General features: G+C 35.9%; 1 pseudogene; it reads right to left on the reverse strand.

Annotated features, from left to right (window-relative positions):
• Positions 1 to 2,038: 2,038 nt before the first annotated feature.
• On the reverse strand, positions 2,039 to 2,775 carry LOC141517511 (ubiquitin carboxyl-terminal hydrolase isozyme L3-like; annotated as a pseudogene).
• Positions 2,776 to 22,442: the final 19,667 nt, after the last annotated feature.

Consider the following 22,442-nt stretch of genomic DNA (forward strand, 5'->3'; position numbering starts at 1 on the left):
TTGTGGGGTGCGGGCATCCGAAGGACACTTCCCTGCAAGGTGGTGCTGCCAGTGCGCCTAGAACAGGCCCTGGATGTTGGGAAGGCCACACGGTGACTCGCAAGTGCATGGGGTTGAAGGGCAGGTGGGCTATGCAGACTCACTATGCTCAGGAACCATCCGGGCCTGGGGGCCAGGTAGTCAGGACAACCGATGACACTGCGTGCAAGGGGAAGCCTTGGCCCTTTAAAACTGTTTGCACCACTTGGGACCACCGGAGCCCCAACAGTGACCAGATGAGGCCCGGGCTGGTGGCACAGTGGGTAGAGCGCCCGCCATTAAGGGCCCGGGCAGATCTCTTGAGGGGTGAGGGAAGAATCCTGAAGAGAGATTTAGCTTGAGCAACATCAAAACCCCCAAACCCTCCGGAGGTAGTACTACAAGGGAGCTGGGCCCATCGCAGGAGGTGGCCTGGGCCTGTAAGTTTGTGTACACAAGCCTAGGTAAGTAAGACCTCTGAGTCTGGAGTCTGACCCAGTCAAGACCAGTGAGCCCCAGGGGGATCCGACCTCTGCCACACTTAAGCAGTTCAAGCCTGCAGATCAAGTTTGTTTGAAGTTTAAAAGAGGGCAGGGGTAGAAATACTCCCAAATGATTAGGAATCCATAGGGATGGGAAAGATTCCAAAGAAGTCCAAGCAGTTAGAGGCCATTGGGATAGAAGGGTCCTGTAGTGCTGGCTCAGAGCTCTAAGGTCTAGATTTAGTAATTAGGAAGAAATACCAAAGTAAAAATGATTTATAAGCAGAAAATGATTAAATACTGTATTATTATTATAGTTGAATACTATAATTCTGTGCTGCCAGAATGCTTCCCCACTTCTTCTCTGCCACTTGTCACTTGCAGCCTGTGCCCCATCTTTTGACCTTGAATGGGAGCAGAAAGGGAATTTATTAAGACAAAGGATTGGGGTGGCTAGGTGGCCCAGTGGATAGAGCACCAGCCCTGGAGTCAGGAGTACCTGAATTCAAATTCAGCCTCAGAAACTTAATAATTATGGAGCTGTGTGGCCTTGGGCAAGCCACTTGACCCCATTTGCCTTGCAAAAACCTAAAAAAAAAAAGATTAATTAATAGAAAGAGAAAGAAATTGTTTCATGAAGACTTGGTAAAATAAGAGTTAAAAAGGGAATTTATTTGAAGTTATAGAATCAGAAAAGAGACAGTGAATATTACCACATCAAAAAGGTATGTATTAAATAAACCAATCACAAAAGAAATGCAATTTGACATTGAGAAAGCTTTGAGGAGGAAAATTCCAAAAGGATCAGACTTAGGTCTTTTGTCCATTCTAAAATATATAAATTGATTATATAGAAATGCCAGAAAAAGGAAAGCTGAAGCATGTGTTGGAAATAGTTGATCATTTAACAGAATGAATACAAGTTTACTCTATACTAAAATTATAGCTTCCGGAGTTTATTAGTTAAGAGTCTGATAATGTTATTTAATTTCCAAAATATTGCAGAAAATAATGGGACAATTGATTTAAAAACAAGTTTCACCAGAAAAGTTTCAAGCCTTGAAGAAAAGTTCTTTGATTTACTCTGAATGGGGGTGGGGAAGGAATATTCCAATTAGACTGTGAAATTTTAGAGTGGCTGCTTGCCTTCTCAAAAATTATACCAGTTAAATTCAAGAAAAGTTAAATAGTAAAACCTTTTGAATGGAAGAGAATGGTAGAACAGTAAATAAAGGGAAAATGTAAGGTGTACAGTCTGAATAATGGGTTTTGAAAGACTTGGGAAGAGAATAAAAGGGTTGCAAGGAAAAACAAAAAGTCATAGAGAAAGCTGGGGTTCTTGAACCATTTATGAAGTATGGAAGTTAGTTAAAGCATGTAGAAAGAAAGTTTGAGCAGCTTTGATTGACTTATAAGTAAAAAGAATGATTTTGGGGAGCTTTGAAAAGTAATTTAAAAATCAATGTTAAAGAAAAAGAGAGCTATAAGTCTAATTGGAGATATTTTTTTTTTACAGATTCATTCAAAGTTTAATCCACATAAACTATTATTGGTCAGTATCATCAATATCATCATGAAAATATCAAAATTTGTGAGTACTGGTGTATGGCAGGAGGAATTGTATTTTTGTTACAAATAATACAGTACTGGTGCTTTCACTATGCATATGCTATGCTGCAGAAAGAGCAATTGCATTAAATCTTAATTCTTCTGGATCCCGTTCCATGAACTTCTTGCAAACTTCTATGGCATCCTAATTCATAGAGATGCCCATCTACATGAACTAATGCAATAAAATGCAGATCTACTTTTTCATCTTTACTTTGTGCCTCTGTTTGACCTTCATGGGCACTCGATTCGTGGGTAACTCAAATAGCTTCATATTTTTCTAGGTATCTGGCTCTTTCTTTGGGACTCATACTTAGAGATTCTTCCAAGAACTTTTTCAATGTTGATCCAGATTCAAAATTCATTTCGTCTTTGTTGTTAGCAATGGCGTGGATCAGCCCAATTGTTCCACAGGCATTACTGATGGTTTGCTTCATGAAATATACTGATTCTGTGACGTCTTATCCTTGTGACTTTATTTTTTCTTCCTCTTCTATTCTGAATGCTTCATACTTTTCTGTAATTGGAAAGAGAAGCAATACCGCACAAACTGGTCATGGCACCATACTAAGGAGTTCAGGTTCCATACCATACACATCAACAAACTGCCAGTTGGGATGCAGACCTCGGGGTTGGCCTCCAGGGGCAGCCAGCGGTGACTCTCCATGGCTGCGCGCCACGTGGAGCTGAGGCTCGGGCTCCGGCTCTGAACTGGAGATATGTTTTTAAATGAGGTTGGGGGCAATTTGGAAATTGCCTTAGACTGTAACTTTGCAATATCTGGTAGTAATTGACTGAAAAGTAATAAACCCCATAATCTGAAAAGTTCGATATGAAAGTAATTGCTAGGTAAATATCATTTAAAAAATTTTATTTTATTATGGTTTCTTCAGTTAGGTAACTCTATAATGTGCTAATCTTCTGTACAAATTAATTTGAAAATGCATGAAACTGTATTAAGTGGTTTGTGAAAATGTACAATTTTGATTATGATATGGTGGTATTCTTAAATGTTCTAATATTAAGAAATGTTGGTCAATGAGCATGAAAGCTCTTATAAGCTAGGGCATTGAAAAGTTAGACTTGCACTGATAAAGATGAGAAGAATTTGAAACTTTTAGGTTTTTAAAAGAAAATAATTTAAGCTTATTTTAGATATGACATTTCGAATTTATAAGATTATTAAGAGAGATATAAAGAAAATCTTGTTATCATAAGAAAGAGATTCTTAGAAACATCTGGTCTTAAGAGTTTTTCTGTGTTGCAGAGTTCTAGGGAGTAAAGGGAATATACAAGAAATTGAAATATGTATAATTTGTAATCTTTGTATAATAACAGATTTAAACTTTTTTTTTAATTTTGTTAAAATTGTGTTTTACTCACATTTTCATCTGTCATGCTTATAGAGATTTTTTTATGAGAAAATTAGAGAATGCCTTGTCATACATCTATCTTTCTCATGGTCTTTTTGACCCAGAGAGTTTGTGAAAAAATTTGTTTTCTACCTTGTGTTTATTGAAGGAAATATTTACATGTAAGATCAAATTAGCTTATTTAACACCTGTCATTTAAAAAGAATAAAAGGTATCTGTTTGAAGATACATTTGTTATATGTAAATGTAACACTAGCATGGGTAAAAAGTTTACATTGGGGTCTTAAAACTATCATATGTGTAGAATTAAATTCATGGAAAATCTTATTTTTTAAAATTTTTATTATTTTTTTAGTTTTTTCAAGGCAAAGGGGTTAAGTGGCTTGTCCAAGGCTACACAGCTAGGTAATTATTAAATGTCTGAGGCCTGATTTGAACTCAGGTACTCCTGACTCCAGGGCCGGTGCTCTATCCACTGCACCACCTATCCACCCTGAGAATCTTATTTTCTTTTCGAAAAATAGGAGGGTATTTGGAATAAGAGGCAAATGAGCTTATAAAATAAAAATATATAAGAGATTTGTGTGTAAAAGATATTCAGTTATAAGGTTAACTTTGAAAGAACCTGTTGTTTTGTTGTGCTGTAAGAGAATGAAATGCTGACATAGAAACCTTATACTTCATGTAAGTTAAGAATTAAATATTCAATTTTAAAGAAGCAAAATGACAAAGTCAGAAGAATAGTGTATAGGAGATTGGGAAGTATATCTTAACTGTTGGATGCCCTTCCAATAATATTGAATAAGTGGTAAGGGCTTTGAAAAATGATTGGGAAATGAAAATCGTGTAACCCTAGTTAGATGATTTATTAATGAGTAAGATGTTGAAGAGTGTTTTTAATTAGATATGTGATATACTTTTATAAATATAAGTTGTTTTACTATAAAGATGTCAAAGCCTGGAATTAATTGAATAATGAGGGAAAATATTAAAAATCATGATCATCTGGGATCCCTGAAATTCTTAAATAATGTGTTGGTCCTTCTTCTAGATTTGCAAAATCTAGTAATTAATATTTTACTCTTATTACTATTTTTTTACATTTGGAATTGTTAACACATGCTGAAGATTTAAAGTCCCCTAAAGATGTTCTAATGGATTGAAAGAATTCTGAAAGTAACAATTTGTATTTCAAACATGACTAATAATTAAACAGATTTATTATAGAGAATTATTTGCCAATGATATATGAAAATTGGGATTATTGTGATTATGTGACTATATCTCTATCTCTATCTCTACCTAGATATATATCTTAAACCTGTGGTTGTTTGCTTTGAAGTAAAAGTACCTGGGTAACATTGGCAAGATAAAAATAATGATAATAATTTGAGATTTTTCTGTGAGAAACTCTGGCAAGCTAATGTTTATGTGAAAATTCTGAAGATGATCTCCTAGCCCGAGGAAGTGTTTATCTATTGTATAATACAGCAGACTAGAAATGCCAAGAGGCCCCTGACACAACATCTTTATCTAGAAATAAAGCAGATATGATTTCAGACAAAGGTATGCAGACAAGCATCTGCAGATCAGAAGTTAGGGCCACCAGAGGGATATTCAAAACTGAAGAGGCAGCTTTTCAGTACAGCTTGAAGTTGGACCCATTTTGACTTTATTTCCCCAAGTATGACATTTGAATAATATCTCACTGGATAAATCTAATATTTGGCTTAAGGAATTTGACTATAACTACCCACATGACCTCTGCCTGGAAACTGACACCCAAAATTATATTTATAAAGGAATTTTCCTTTGATTTCCTGGATCTTTATAGTAAACTGCTATAAGCAAGTTTGATATAGAAATTTTAGGTCAGTTGGAATTTCATAGCTAGATAGGTTAGTGTATGGTTTTGACTTTTGACTTTTGACTTATGTTCTGACAAGAATTAAGATCCCTTGATTTTTTTTTATGTTAGAGGGAATGTGTTAGAGGGAATATGTCTTAACATTTTTGTAATCTTAAGACACAATTCTGCACAATAGCAGGAAGGAAATGTAAATTGATTGAGTATATCAGGAGAAGAATCACCTATAGTATATTTGGAAACATTTTGAGAAGAAAAAATTAGTTTAGGATTCTTGAATTATTATTTTAAAAAGGAGCAAGAGGTTGAGACTATCTGTGTCACTTGCTGGACATTCTTTGTACTGTTTATGTTATAAATAAAAAATACTCTGACAATTTTCAACAAATTCACTTGTGCAGTGACACAATTATTTTGTTAGAGTGAAGTATGTATATCAAATGACAGTAAGTCAAAGTGTAAACTGTAAAAGCTCTAGAATTTTATTATCTATAATGATGAAAACATGAATCTAAGTTTGATAAGATGTTATGTTAAGAAGTTCTTTTACTAGGAAAGATCTTAATAAATCATCAGAACTGGAGAGAACTTTTTGGAATGGACTCTGAAGATACAGAAAGATATTGAATGTCTCCAGAGGAAAAGAAAAGAGACTAGACCAGTTCATCTTCCTCCATCTTGCATCTATATCTGTGTATGAGTTCTTTGGTTAGGGGGTTCTGCCCCTTTTAACATCTGTAACTTTTCCCATGACTCTGTAAGTGTACCACCCTAACTTATGCCCCATCTTATGTTTGCTGCCTGTCCATTGCCAAGAAGAAAAATGGGTCCCAATTGGACAGGAAGAGAAAATAGAACCTGAGAGATGATGATTGTGAGAATCTTGCTGAGGGGATGTATCAAGGATAGTGGGAGAGGACTTAAGATACAAATATATCTATATCTATACATCTCTCTATCTCTCTATATCTATATATCTATATCTATATATATGTTGAAATGAGGGGAGGTATTGTGTGGGAAAATTCCTAGTAAAGTCCTTTCAGGGTTAAAAATTGTTTATGTTAAAAAATTTGCATTCCAAGGAGGCCTAGGACCACCTTTTTTTGATAAGACTGTTTTGCAGATTGGGAAGACATTCTGACCCTAGATAGACATTACTTTATTCTAGTTAAGATAGTTGTGAAGGACTTTTAAGTTACCTCTGGTGGGAAAAAATTATGAAAACTTTTTTTTTTGTTTGTGTTTATTGCTGGTATAGATTTTCTATGAATAGACTGTACTGCCTGAAACCCAGCCAATGGGTTGAAAGAAAAGAGAGGATAAAATACTTGGGAATCTACCTCCCTAGTCAAACCCAGAAACTGTATGAACACAATTACAAAATACTTTTCACACAGATAAAATCGGATATAAACAACTGGAAAAGTGTCAATTGCTCACGGTTAAGTTGAGCTAATAAAAATGACAATTTTACCCAAATTAAATTACTTACCAATTGGTTAGTTACATACCAATCAAACTATCAAATAACCATTTTATTGAGCTAGAAAAAAATAACAGAATTCATCTAGAGCAACAAAAGCAAAAAAAAAAGCAGAAAAGGGAGGGAGTAATGCAGTTAGGGTCTATAAAAACTTGCTGTGTCATGCTTCAGGGTGACTCTCTAAATGCATCCTCTTGAGGGAAATAAAGATTTGTTTTTGCTCAGACCCAGTCTCTGAGAATTTCTTTCTGGGGAAAATTTATCCCACACAAAATGATTATATATTTCAATATATTTAGTATTTGTAGCTTTAATTTCTTCATTTGAAAATTGTTCATATTCTTTGATCAACTGGGGAATGACTTGTAGCATTATAAATTTTATTCAGTTCTCTACATATTTTTGAAATGGGATCTTTATCAGAATCCATAGCTATGAATTATTTTCTAGCTTTCTGTTGTCTGTCTGATCTTGGAAGCATTGGTTTTATTAGTGCAAAACCTTTTTAATTTAATATAGTCAAAACCATCCATTTTGCAATTTATAATGTGCTGTCTTTGATCATAAATTTCTCCCCTTTCCATTGATCTGACAGAGTATTTTTTGATCCGTTCATTGATCTATTGTATTGGCTTTTATGTCTAAATCCTGTATCTATTTTGACTTTATTTTAGTACAGGGCATGAGATGTAGGTCTGTGCCTATATTTTACCATACTGTTCCAGTTTTCCTGACAAATTTTGTTGAATAGTGACTTCTTATTCCAGAAGCTAATGTCTTTGGGTTTGTCAAACAATAGATTATTATAATCATTTGTTTCTGTTTCTTTTGAACCTATCTTAAACCAGTGCTCCATTACTCTGTTTCTTAACTAGAACCAGGCAGTTTTGATCACTGCCACTTTATAGTATAGTTTTAGCTTTGGTAGAGCTAGGTCACCTTCCTTTACATTTTTAAAATCAGTTCCTTTGATATTCTTGACCTTTTGTTGCTCCAGATGTATTCTGTTATTATTTTTTCTAGCTCAATAAAATAGTTATTTGATAGTTTGATTGGTATGTAACTAGCCAATTGGTAAGTAATTTAATTTGGGTAAAATTATCATTTTTATTAGCTCACCGTGAGCAATTGACACCTTTCTAGTTTAGATCTGATTTTTATTTGTCTGAAAAGTATTTTGTAATTGTGTTCATACAGTTTCTGGGTTTGACTAGGGAGGTAGATTCTCAAGTATTTTATGTTGTCTGCAAGTTATCTGAAATGGAATTTTTCTTTCTATCTCTTGCCTCTCATGTTTATCTTTAGAACTCTGGGGAGGGGGTGAGTAGGATAGGAAAAAGGGAGAAATAGTCAATAATAGTTCTTCTTTTGAGGAATTGACCTTCTAGTACAAAGTGAGTTGAGGGTTTTATTAATTCAGAGGGTTTTATTATACCTAATATTTTTATGCCACAATGGGCCAATAGATGGATTTTGCCAGCTGTCAATAATATTTACAATGAATATTCCAGGTGATATAGGTTCACTATGAATGAGGAGTATTGGTTTAGCAGTCCTAAAAGAACTTTGTCCCTACCATGCAATGAATGACTGTGTAGGATTTGGGAGCTCTGTTACCTACATTTAGGGAAACCTAGACATCTTTGCCAGGTATCTTTACCAAAACCTCCAAATGGAGTCAATGAGATACAAGTGAGAGGACTGAAGAGCAACAAGATACCAGCTATATAACTAACTTTTGTTCAAATTTCCTAATAGTTTTATTTAGATTTTCTCAAAGTTGTAATACAGGGTTGAGGATGATCCAAAGAAAGATAAGGATCCTCTTCTGGATTCACTGCCCACGACTAGATTCAGTTATGTCTGAATCTAGAGTTCTTTGGCAATAAGTCCTCCCTGTTGCTTCATGATAGTCTTTTGCTCTACCTAGTCACTCCCCACAGAATCTGTTCTACAGCTTTTTAAAATCTGTTACTAAAATATTGTTCAAACAAGACAAATTTCAGCTCCTTTTAGAGTTTTCAAATTGGAAATGACCTGTTTTATAGACTGATGTTGATTGAAGGGAGTTTGGGAGGATGAAAGATTTGGGGTTGTTAGCAGCACAGATTGATTTGAGGTGAATCAAGTATTTTCAGATTTTTTGAGGTCTTCATCTTTTCAAAAAAATCTCTTTCCTTAGGGCCTTAAACCTTCCTATAATATTGATTCTATACTTATAGAGTCTCTTAAGATTGACAAAGTACTTTATAAATATTGTTTCAGGTCTTATAATGATGCTGTGAGGTGGATCATTTAGGTGTTACCTGAGGTACAGTTAAGTGACTTATTCAAGGTCACACAATGGAACCATCTTTTGATTCTAAATAAGTGTTCTTTGCATTATTTCATCTTGTCTTGTACTCTGCAAATTAGACATTTTCACTTTAACAACAACACCAATAATATTCATGCATTGCTTTGAAGTTTACAAAGTACTTCATTCCCAATAACCCTGTGAAAAAAGCAATGTAAATGTCACCCCCATTTTGCAGAGGAACAAATGACGCTTAAGAGTTAAGGATCTGGCTTATGGTAATACCATGTTACCTGGATTGAACCTAGATTTAATGTCCCCCCCCCCCATATCACACTGCTTCCTAAGAGCTACCCACTCCTACCTCATCTCCATGCAGCTTTATTTCTTTTATGATTGTTCTTTCTTGATTTTTGGCAAATTACTATTCTGTAGTGACTATTTCAAGGACTAGAGGTAGTATCAAAAATTCCTAAAAATTCAAATGACCTGAGAAGCCGGGGTGGCTATCATCAATCAACATGCAGCAAAGACAGATGACAGAAGCTAGGATTGATTGATACAAAAGAGAAATACCAGGGAGCGTGAACCCTCAGGGTAGAAAAGAATGCTGAAGACACTGTCTCTAAAGGAAGCTATTCAAGGACTCTATGAAGGATGAAAGAATTTCTACAATTGTACTCCAAATATGAGTCCACTTATTCCTAAGAATGGCTCAGTATTTTGCATTGTTGTGTACTCCAGGTTTTGGGTTGTTAGAGTTAGATTTGGGAGGGGAAAGAACATTTTATACCTGCTGTTTTTGCTTTTAGTCTATTAATTGATGCTAAAGGGAAACACATTGGTGGAGGCTCAAGTGCCATAACTTTAGACCTATAATCACCCAAAATATAACCCCCTATAACCTGAGAGGTGGTACTTGCCCCTCTGGGTGCGTGTATTTGTTTATAACCAATGAATTAATTTTTGCTTGTCTGCATATTTGTTACAAGGAATTTGTTTTTCTTTTCTCTCTCTCCCTCTTGCTCCTCCTAACCCCCACCTCCTCTCTCCCCCTCACTCCCTCTCTTCCTTTCCTCTTTCTGTCTCTTCTCCCTCCCACAATGGTGTTGGTTCTGGGAGGGAGAGAAACTTTCTCTCACTGGCAGGTCATCACATCCAGCTCTTTCCCACACCATCTGGAGTTTCCTAGGCAAAAATATAGTGATGGTTTACCATTTCCTTCTCTATCTCAATTGACAAATGAGGACCTGAGACAAGTAGGAATTAGTGACCTGACCAGGGTGACGCAGATAATAAGTATCTGAGGCCATGTTTGAATTCAGGTCATCCTGACCTCAGACCTAACTCTGTCCACTGTGCTACTTACCTGTCTTCTGGAGAGAAAATAGATTTTTGCTTATTTTATTTTATTTTATCTTATCTTATTTTATTTTATTTTATTTTATTTTATTTTTGTTTTTCAGGGCAATGGGGTAAATGGGGTGACTTGCCCAAGGTCACACAGCTAGGTAATTAAGTGTCTGGAGTCACATTTGAACTTAGGTCCTCCTGATTCCATGGCCAAGTGCTCTATCCACTGAGCCACCTAACTGCCACAATTTATTCTTATTTAAAAAGAAAAAGCATAGAGAGGCAGATGAAATACTATAGCTGTAAAATGCTGCATGCACTTTAAGAAAAGATTATTGTATTTCTAGTTTTTCCTTAATTGTTTTATTTTGTTTCAAGAGATCTCTCAGGTGTGGAGGTAATCTGTAAATGCTTCTAATGTAAAAACATCTAATCTAGTAGCTTGCCTAATCAGCTACATGTAAACTTGGGCAATATACATTTAAAAAACATAGGCAGGCACACAGGACGTACCAAGTGTACTCATATGTATTAGCATGAGTGAATTGGCCAATCTCTTCTGTTTATATGGATCTTATTGATATACCTTCATTTTGCTTGCTGTTTTAGTATGTTTGAAAAAAGAAAAAGCCAATTTCATTTGCATGCATCTCTCTTCTCTGGACTTTGCTAATAATGTTCCCCACAATACTGGTGAACACCTTGATTATAGCTTCCTCTTTAATGTCACATTTGGTATGTAGTAGCTTAGAAACAAAGTTACTTCCATAGTTAAATATGTTATAGAATTTTGTATAATATTTGTATTTGTGTGGGAGATACTTTGAGGAGTTAAGAAAGGCAGAATTTTCTTTTCTAGAGTAGCTTCCTTTTTTTTGTTTTAATCAATAAGCAGAGTGGTATCTTATATTCTCTACTCCTCTTAGCAACTTATGTGTTTGAGGATATGGTCTGCTGTTTTTGTAAAATCTTTTCCATTACTTTGCAACAACACCTTACAAACCCTTGAGTACCTTTAAAATTGTATTACTTCCCATATGCATTTCTTCTTTATTTATTTGATCTGGTTCAGACACTTTTTTCAACTTCCTCTTAAGTATCATCTCTAGTTCCTCATATAATACTTCATGTTAACATTTCAATTGGTGTATCTGAAATGGATCAGTGTTTTTTCCCTTTATTTTGCTTTTATAAAAAGCAAATTTTTAGTTTTTGTGTGTATCCACATCAATGTATCTTAGAACATTCTAAAGCATGTTGCTTTATGGAATAAAAGTTTAGGAAAAGGGCAACCCTCAACTAAATTCTACCTGGAGAAGATACTCTTTGGAAGCAGGAATTGTAGTTTAATAAACTCCAAGAAGGTTTGAAGAGAGAATAACTTATCTATATACCCTAGATATTATTTTGTTTCATTTTTCTAAACTTATAATAGCCAGGATTTATATAACACATTTACAAATAACAGATTACTCCAAAAGTCTTAGTGCAATTTAAAACTTTAGTAATGATATAATCTCATTTTATCTTTGCAAAAACCTTGGGAGATAGGTGCCACTATAATTCTCATTGTACAGATGAGGAAACTGAGACAGGCTTTAAGTGACTTGTCTAGGGTCATACAACTACAGTTGGATTTGAATTCAAGACTTGCGACTCTAGGTTTGGTCTTTTATTTCCTGATTTACCTAGTTGCCTACTTAGATCAATTGATCTATTTACCTTCCTTTTGTTCCTTTCTTCTTTTTGTTATACCTTTATACATCCCTACTTTTTCATTAATACTGGGTTCAGTAGACTCTCTTGACAACTTGATAACTTTTCATACTAATTTTTGATTTATACTCAGAATAGACAAAATAACAAACTGGTCAACTGACTTTCCTATTTTTCACTTGATTATTTTGATTTCATATGGGCATCCTCTTTTAGGAGAGGATCAGAACTTTGAGAAAAGCCATGATTTTGTTATATGGTATTTAAAGGATCATTTTATTTATTGGGCAGGAAATAAATTTAAATCTCAGCATAAGGCCAATCTTAGCCTTTGATAGAAGAGGTATCATATGGTGCGATTTCAAGGAGGGCAGAAGGTCCTACCTACCCCAGAATGTCTGCTAGTCTACTACTCAGCCAGAAATTCTCACCATTTGGGTAATTTCTTTGGGTTAAAACATTAACACTAAAGAAAATCCCTGTTAGCATGCAATATGTTTTTAGGAGATGGAATGTACTAACATTTTATCAGTCATTATTAGTTCATTAGATTAGCTTGCTTTTATAGAGAGTAGGGAGTTGAGAAATGGGACGGAGGACAAGTATTCTTGCCCCATCTTTGAATGGGAGAGATTAGGAAAAGTTCCAAACACAAGGTGCTTCCAAAGGGAACACAAACATAGATAAGCCCCAGGCAAGAAAAAAACTTGAAAAAACTAGAAGTTGGCAGGTTGTAAGAAAAAGAGAAACAGTTCAAAAATGGACATTATTCTTTTTTTTAAAATCTTTTTAAAATCTTTATTATATTTCCCCCCCCAGTTACATACAAAACCATGTTTCAACATTCACTTCTAAAGCCTTGAGTTCTAAATTCTCTCCCTTCCTCCCACCCCACTCCCTGCATTGAAAAACAAGTTACTTGATATAGGTTAAAAATGTGCAGTCATGAAAAATATTACTATGATAGTCATATTGTATAAATAAAGACCCCCCCCAAGAGAAACCTCAAGAAAAATTAAGTGAAAAAAAGAATGCTTCAGTCTGTATTCAGATACCATCAACTCTCTTTTTGGGATGGCTAGTCCTTCAGAGTTCTCTTGAATTGCAGAGAAAAGGTAGGTTATTCATAGCTGATCATCCTATGACCTTGTATATATAGTATATTTGTATGTAGTATATAGTATATTTCCCAGGCATGCTCTTTGATACAACGTACCCCTACTAGGAGGGCAAGTAGGTGGCTCAGTGGATAGAGCATTGGCCTTGGAGTGAGGAGGATGGGAGATCAAATCCAGCTTCAGACACTTGGCACATGTGTGACCTCGAATCCAGGGCCATTATTAGTCATCCTCATCCTCATTTATATCTGGCCGCTGGACTCACATGACTCCAGAGGAGGAAGTGAGACTGATGTCTTACAGCCCTCTCTCTCACTTAAATCCAATTCATGTGCTTGTCATGTTGTCACCTCCCCTGATGTCATGGTCTTCTTTGAGAATGAAGAACTTGTATCATCACTAGTACTAGGTCTGTATCCCAAAGAGATCATAAAAAAGGGGAAAAGGCCCATCTGTACAAATATATTTCTTTTTTTTTTTTTTTCCAAGGCAAACGGGGTTAAGTGGCTTGCCCAAGGCCACACAGCTATTTAATTATTAAGTGTCTGAGCCCGGATTTGAACCCAGGTACTTCTGACTCCAGGGCCAGTGCTTTTTCCACTTCACCACCTAGCTGTCCCTGTACAAATATATTTCTAACAGTTCTTTTTTAGTGGCAAAGAATTAAAAATTATGGGAATGACTATCAATTGGAGAATGAACAAATTATGGTCTATGAATGTGATGGAGTACTATTGTTCTGTAAGAAATCATGAGTTGCTGAACTTCAGAGAAACATGGAAAAATTAGTATGAACTGATGCTGAGTGAAGTGAGCAGAAAATTATTCATATAAACAACACTGTGAGATGATATGCTATGGATGAATGAAGCTCTCAGCAGTTCAGCGATTAAGGACAGTTCTGAGAGATCTGTTATGGAAAATGCCATCTCTATCCAGAGTAAAATAACTATGGAATCTGAGTACAGAGAAAAGCATACTATATTCATTTTAAACTGCTTTTATGTTTTTCCCTTTCTTTGTCATGTGTTTTTTCTCCTTTAGTTCAGTTCTTCTTTTACAACATGACTAATCTGGAAATATGTTAAACAAGACTGTTCATGTACAACCTATATCAGATTATTTGCTGCCATGGGGAGAGGAGAGGAAAAACATGGAACTCAAAAGTTTATAAAAAGTTGAATTTGGAAAACTATTTTTGCAAGTAATTGGAAAAAATAAAATAACATAAAAAAAAAGAAAATGGGCATAGGACGTGTCCTCCGAGTATAAAGACAAACTTTTTTTAGTTCATGATTTTCACTTTCCTGTATCTACAGATAGGTTCAGATAGCTCTATCTATCTAGCTATCTAACTAGCATCTATCTAAATTTATCATCGCTTTCTCTTTTTGTTATCTCTCATTAGTTTTCATTTCTGAATTGATACTGTACCAGGGAAGTCTCTGACCTCCAATATTGGTCTAGTTCTAGGTCCTTTGGGTTCTGTGTCCCAGAGTTAGATCTCTGCGGGTCTTTGATCTCTTTAGGTCCGCTCTTCAGCATCTCAGGACTGTGTATTAGGGAACTCAGACCACTGAACAGGGCAACTTGTGTTGCCATTCCCTGGGGCTGCCTTGTGGGAGTCCTTCATTTTGCTGTTTCCATTTATAAAGCCTTGCAAATTACTTCCTTGTCATCTTTTCATTTTCATTTTTTTTTTTTGAGAGGCCTCCTGACTTGTTTGCCTGTACTAACTTTAGATTGTGAGCTCCTTGAGGATAGAGAATGGCTTTTATTTTTTTAATTTTTGTTCTCTTTTTGTATCCTCAGCTCTTGGCATATTCAACACTTAATCAATGCTTTTTGAAGCCACTTTACCTTTTCTCATTGGATTTCTTCATTATTTAATCCTGTGTAACTTTCAGATTTTTGCTGGTATAGACTGTATGTGGAAACAGAATGCTTTGCTTCTGGTTGGGCAACTATCTTGGCTAGAATCCACCAAGAATTTGATTCAATTTAAGAAACCTTTTAAGGCATGTGGGAGGCTGTGTAATTTTCTTCTCAAAGATCTTCAAAAATAATCTCAGAATTTATTTCTTACTAAAATAATAAGAATGGACCAGATAACCCTCTGACCTGATATTCTCCCTAGTTTTGTGATTTAAATACACTCTAAAACAATTTCTCTGTGAAAATATAAGTGAACAATTTTTTAGAATTTGTTAAAAAAAAAGACTTTCCTGTGTAAATATCAATTATTCCTGTAGATGTCAGTCTACTCCTGCAAATACTCAATAGGTGGAGAAAAGGAACACATTTTAGAGTGTTACTAAGGGACAGTAACAGCCAGGAAAGAGTTTTCTACTTACCATTCTGCAATAAATTCAATAAAATGCTTGAATGGGTGTTTCTAAATAAAAATAGTCAACTCTTGACAATGGGGGAGAAGGGGAACTTTTTGTTTTCACGGACTAAATGAGATTTTTAAATTGCTTCAGTTTCATTTTATCTTAGTCTAAATGATTTTAATTTATAGTTTTTTATTTTTTTCTAGGGGAAACTGAAATAAAGCCTGCATTTGAGAGAGTTTAACCATCTTAGCTTTATAATACCGATTTTCTTACATGCTCCATACATTGTAGCTACAAAGCTACAACTTTGTGACTTAATTTCTCATATTTAATGGAAGTAGTCAAGTAATGTTGTTCCTTCATTTTCGAAGAAGGCCACGACATGAGGGAGGTAATGCCATGACAAGTACATGAATTGGATTTGAGTGAGGGGGGGTGCTGGACTAAGTAACCAGCCTCACTTTCACTTCCAGAGCCATCTGGGTCCAGTGGACAGAAATGAATCAAGATGACTGGAGATGGCCCTGGATGTGGGACAACCAGGGTTAAGTAACTTCCTGGTGAGTGTCAGAGGCTGGATTTGAACTCTTGTCCCCTGATTCCAAGGCCAATGCTCTATCCACTTTGCCACCTAGCTGCCTACCCTCCATTTATGCCAGTATTTTCTGGCTAGAGCACAGCCCATTGCAGACATATAGCTAAACTGAATTTGAGTTCCCCTTCCCACTACTGGGGACATGTGTGATCTAGTACTAAAGGATTTGCACTTTGAGATGATGAAGTCAATTCATGCCTTCTGCCTACTGAAAATGGATAGCCTCCCATTCAAATGGTCTTAAAGGGAGAGATAATTTCTATTCTTCAGCTCTTTCTTCTGTCTCCAGAATATATTGTCTGGAACTCTGTCTTCCCATAAGGAAGTGGAGAGAGATGCTATCTCCCCCTTCTCCCTCTTCACCACAGCTATGACAGTTAATCACATTTGGCAGTGTACGCATATGCTGTATTGGTGAGCTTGAAACTAGATCTCAAGGCCCCTTCTGCTTTGTGTTTCTTTCCCTCAGTCTTGTTGACCAAATAGTGATTCCGAGAAAGATGTTTCTAGTTTTGGAGGCAGCCTATTAAGTCCCTCAGGCAGTAATGGTAGCACTGTGGGAGGTGTTCCTACAGTTACTCTAACACTTCAAAAAGGAAAAGATGTGCCAAAAGCTGGACCTTGAAGGAAGTGTTTGGATAATGCATTGCCTGTTCAGTGGTACTACTAAAGAGTCTATGTTTTAATAAGTTTATATATCAAATGCTTATATTGAGTTATAGGTTACTATAACATATTTGTCAGTGTACACTGAGTCATTTGTGTTTTAAGCATCTGTTTTATTTGTAAGAAACAAATAATTTTCCTATACTTACTTTCCTCCATACATTGAGTACTTATCTAGGACTTTTGGGGGAGACCCTGGACTTGAATGTTTTAGTTGGTGAGAGTGAATTGAGTGCTGGGCCTGGAGTCAGGAAGACCTGAGTTCAAATCCAATGCTAGATTCTCACTAGCTGTGTGACCTATCAAATCACTTAACTACCATTTACCTTAATTTCCTCAGTGTAAAATGAGAACAATAGCACCTCCACTGCAGGCTTTTGTGAGGAGCTAATTAGATAATATTTTAAAAATACTTAACAATCCCTGGCTTATAGTAGGCACTAAATAAATGTCCCTTCCCACTCCCCCCCGCCTGTTGATAAAGTATGACCCTAACACATCTGAGCCCAGAATAGAAATCTCAGTGGAGTCATATTTCATTTCTGTATACAGATACTTCTCTCTTTGGGATAAAGCTTTATGTCATACATGTTTATTTGGGGATACTAGCCACATCTACTATCTATTGACTTGTGTCTTGGAGTTCTGACTGATGGAGATGATGTAAATGCATACTAGTAATTCTCTCAATTAAAAAAAAATAGATGATAGGACCTTAAGTCTCTTGCTTTGAAGGAGAAAAAAGATCTAATTTTCCAGTTGGGAGCAGATCAAGCACCATATGGGATATATATGAGAGGTCCCATTCGTTGATGAAAGGAGTCCTATTGGTCAAAAGGAGCTGACTTGTTCTTAGTTAAGTGAATCATAATGATCTGGTCCCTGTACAGCTGGTTGTCATACCTCCTTGAAAAGATTTACAATGAACCTCATTCTTATAATAGCATTAATCTGGTTATTTAGCTTAGCAGAAAATATAGTTAATCTTCAACTTTTACCAAGGTAACATTACCTTAGTAAAATGAGTAAAAATAAAAGAATATGATTGTTGATATGTTGAATCTTTGGGAAACAGGTGGTTAGGTTCCTACAACCACCCAAAACTAATCTTTTGCTAGAGATACTGAGAATATTATTTCTAATCTACTTTAGTCCCCTACTCTCTAGACTAATTTTCTTCCATGCCCCCCTGAGAGATACCTTTTCTCTCACTCCTTTCTAGATCCCTTTTATAGATTGTTTTCTCTCATTAGAATTTAAGTTACTTGAGGGAAGTGACTGTCTTTCCTTTTGCTCTTTTTCGTATTCTCAGCACCTAACACTTTGTCTGGCATATACTAAATAACTGAATAAATTAAATCTCTTTGCTAATCCATAGAATCATGTGGTTTCAGCATTGATTGCAATTTTGTTGAAGTATGATTTTTAAATGTTATATTTGTAGTTTCAAACAATTTATAATTCCTTTGTGCCCTAATCTACTTCTATAAAGATTTTTTTGGGGGGATAATGAGATATACTTATAAAATGTTCTTGTTCATGAAACTTGCACTATACTCTGGAGGCATAATTGCAACACCAATCTTGAATTTTCACACAATGAAAATGTAATGAATGCATGGGGAGCTCTTTACAAAGGTAGGATGAATGAGACCTAGTAGGAGGCTCCCAGTTGTAGGCCTAGTAGGATACCAGCCACTTCACAAACTTGAGTGTATCATACCTTTCAATTTCCCCCTGCTTTTGTGTGTAGTCCTACATGTTCATGGTTGCCAGTGTGAAAGTGAAGTCTCAAAACTTAAATGCTGGAATGTTGAAGATAGACTTTATATGAGGATGTCTCTGGAAGACCAAACTAACAGTTATATATGGTGGAAAGTATTGGCAAAATTTCTCCATTGGTTCTGAACTCACAGTCTTTGATTGACTAGTCCTTTTCTCTCAGGTCCCAAACCATTCAGTCAGACCCATAACTGAAATAGATATACAATGGCTAATTACCTTGTTAGTTTGATGTTTCTTTTGATGCCTTTAATTGAAGACTTTAAGTATACTGTGACCTTATTTATTTTTGCAGAAGACTGTAATTTTTTTTGTCCCCCAAGGAGAAATGTATCATTTTATATTGTGTGACTAACCACCATTGCTGCTGAGGATTCAGGAGAGAGTTCCATGTCCTAGCTTCTAGAGGCAGGAAGAAGAGGGCAAGAGGAAATGTTGCATTCTGTCTTTAAAATATAGGAGTGGACATCTCTTCCTTTTCAGTATCAAATTCTTCAGTTTTGAGTTGGTTGTGTCCTTGGAAGTAGAAAGAGATGCTTCATGAATGTTCCAAGGTGACGTTGTAATAAACCAGAGATAACCAGAACATCCTGGTGGTTCAAATCCCGGATTAGAATGAGAGGTGACACCAGTTCATCTAGAAAAGGAAGTTTACTTAGAACTAGCAGTGAGGGGGGCAGCTAGGTGGCACAGTGGTTAGAGTATGGGCCCTAGAGTTGAGGCCTTGAGTTCAAATTCAGCCTCAGACACTTAATTACCTAGCTGTGTGACCTTGGGCAAGTCAGTTAACCCCATTACCCTGTAGAAAACCAAAAAACCTCAACCCCCTAAAACCCCCAAACAAACAAATTTTAAGAGTCAGCTAGGTGGCACAGTGGATAGAGCACTCAGGAAGACTTGAGTTCAAATTTGGCCTCAGACAATAATTATGAAGCTGTGTGACCTTGGGCAAATCACTTAACCCCATTGCCTTGTAACTCCCCTCCCCCCAAAAAAACAAACTAGCAGCGGAAGGACATTAAAAGAAGAAAAAGGATATGAGGATATATAGTGGTTTAATTAAGTATAGTTTTCCTGTACTAATGGTGCTCATGCTATTACTGGTCTGTAGTCTGCAATCAAGGGAAGAGCTTCCCACCCCTCACATTTTGACTGTTTTTCTATTTAGACCACCAGGAAGCTATGTTACAGCACAAAAACTTAATCCTATGAACCAATTAATCTCAAAGAAAGTTTAAACATGTTTTAAGGAAAAAATAGCCTAACCTCAATGGTTGAAGGTTTAGGAATTTTGTTTCCATCATTTCTATGAGCTCCAGCTAGATATTGGATTCTCCTAATTAATCCCCACTACAACAGTATTTATCCCTAATAGCCCCCTGCCAAATTTTGACTTTCAAAGACTTCTCTGTATTCTTTCAAGTGCTAATTGATGCCCTATACAATGCTTACCCTATGCTGAGAGATTTCAAGCATATATAAATTGAAATCATTGAATTTTAGAGCTAGAAGAAAAATTAGAATTTATTTAGTCCCCATTCTTTCATTGACATTGAAGATTTGAAGCCTATAAAACTACTGCCCAGCTAGTAGTGATAAAGTAAAAATAGGAATTTAAATTTACCCACAACAATTCCATTTTGCTAACTTCATTCTAGCCAAATCTAGTTTTTGCACATGAAATACATTGTCATCAATATAGTGTGAATTTGGGGGAAATGGATCACAAAGTTTTCTAGCTCCATCAGTTATCTTCTACCAAATGCTAACTGTTTACCAAAATTTCTACAGTATTCATACCATTAGAGTAAAATTCTAGGCCTCTACTAAAATGTAAATATCCCCAGGAAGTTGCAATTCATTTACTCTAGACTTGAGTGGCTTACACCATAAATAGACAATTGGAAAACTACAAATTTGCAAAGGTAAAAAAGGTAGGAGATGACCGTTCTCAGCATGGAGTCATCCTTGGCAATTGAGAGAGAGCCAGTTGTGAAAGAATTCACTTTACTTCTTCACTTTTTTCTTTGAGTCTCTTGTTTCAGGGTTTAATGTGGGGGCGGGGGAGATGGAGGGGATTTCTTTCTCTTTCCCCTACCCCACTTCTCCTATAATTAAATCTTTCATTGGAGCAACTTACCTAGCAGGAGATGTTTCGCCCAATGGAGAAAAGACCAAGAGAGTCCAGCTGTAGAGTTAAACTGAGTTGACCTATGGAGAGGACCAAACCTAGGGGTTCCAACTGGAAAATTTTCTTAAAGATACTATGTTTGATGAAAGTAGTGTGAGGTTACCATAAGAAGAGAAAGGACATCAAGGGTTTTGTAGGGTAAATATAACTGTCAGTTGCCTTGGTCATGTACATTATTATATATGTTTCTCTATTCTAATGTGCACACTAGAATGTGTACACTAAGTATGTGTATTTTTCCGGTTGTCCTGCATGCTATTTTATAACTAAACATAGGAATTGAAGGAAGTCTATGTATTAGGATAAAAAATCAGCACTTCTCAGCTCTGCTCTGACCAACATTTAGGAGTGGTAAATTCCTGAACAATTTTTGATGTGTGTTTGTGTGTGTGTGTGTGTGTAAGAGAGACAACGCATGGGGGTGGGGTGGAGAGAGAGAGAGATGGAGACAGAGAGACAGATACAGAGAGATATATAGAGAGACAGAGAGAGAGAGAGAGAGAGAGAGAGAGAGAGAGAGAGAGAGAGATATTACTCTGTGAATTCCCCTCCTGTTAGTTGGACAAGGGAAAGAGCAAGAACTATGGGGTAAGAATGTAAGGATGGAGCCAGAAGCAACAGAATGAATGGGATTTATTTCTAGGTAGTTCGAGTATTGTTTTTTCTTATCACAGCAACTATATTATTTACATTTTGGTCATTAAAAGATGTTGTTTCTCCATTTAGATATAGTTTAGGGGGGAGGGTGATGGGTAAGAGCATATAGGATGGTCCTTCTGCACACATAAGAATATTATCAATGCCATTGTAGAAAATAGGACATATTTTATTATTTTTAATGTATATTTTTTAGAGTACAATCTTGAAATCCATTTATGAACATGGGACTGTTCCATGGATAACCGGCAGGGGGCATTGCTGGTATACAATATATGCATTTGAGACTGAAATTAAGAGGAAGGGACTTGACCCAATCTGAGAGGGATTCTGAGGAATCTCTCTTTCAGGAAACACACATACTTGCCTTCATCTGTGCATGATCCTTATTCACAGATTTTCTCCACATAGAGTAACCTCAAGATAATAACATCACAATCGTATTCTAATCCACACTGACAGACTTTGTATTTTCATACAGAAGTGCCAACTCTTAAGCTATTGGTGACAATGAATACATCCCATCCCTCCACATGGAAAATGTTTTGCACTCTGATCATGATGATGATATATGAGTTACATCAGACGAGTGTAAGCAAAGGTCACAATAGCAATTAATGATTTCATATACCAGCACTTTTTTTTAAATACAAATATTTGCATTTATTGCCTAAGTTGATAATAGAAAGAAAAAAAATACTAGCTTTTAGTTCAGGGTGAAGCTCTCTATATTCATCAGTTGTAAGTATAAATTAAGCTTTCCCTTGTATTATTAATGATGAATAAAACAGCATTTCACAAACAAGATTTCAAAAGTATATTGATTATTTTAATTATGCATTTTACCAGTTTCATTCAATTTCCATTTTAAACAAACCAAGGGAACTTTTATGCAAAC

Source organism: Macrotis lagotis, chromosome 3 (genome assembly GCF_037893015.1).
Source record: "Macrotis lagotis isolate mMagLag1 chromosome 3, bilby.v1.9.chrom.fasta, whole genome shotgun sequence".
In the NCBI taxonomy this organism is placed as follows: Eukaryota; Metazoa; Chordata; class Mammalia; order Peramelemorphia; family Peramelidae; genus Macrotis; species Macrotis lagotis.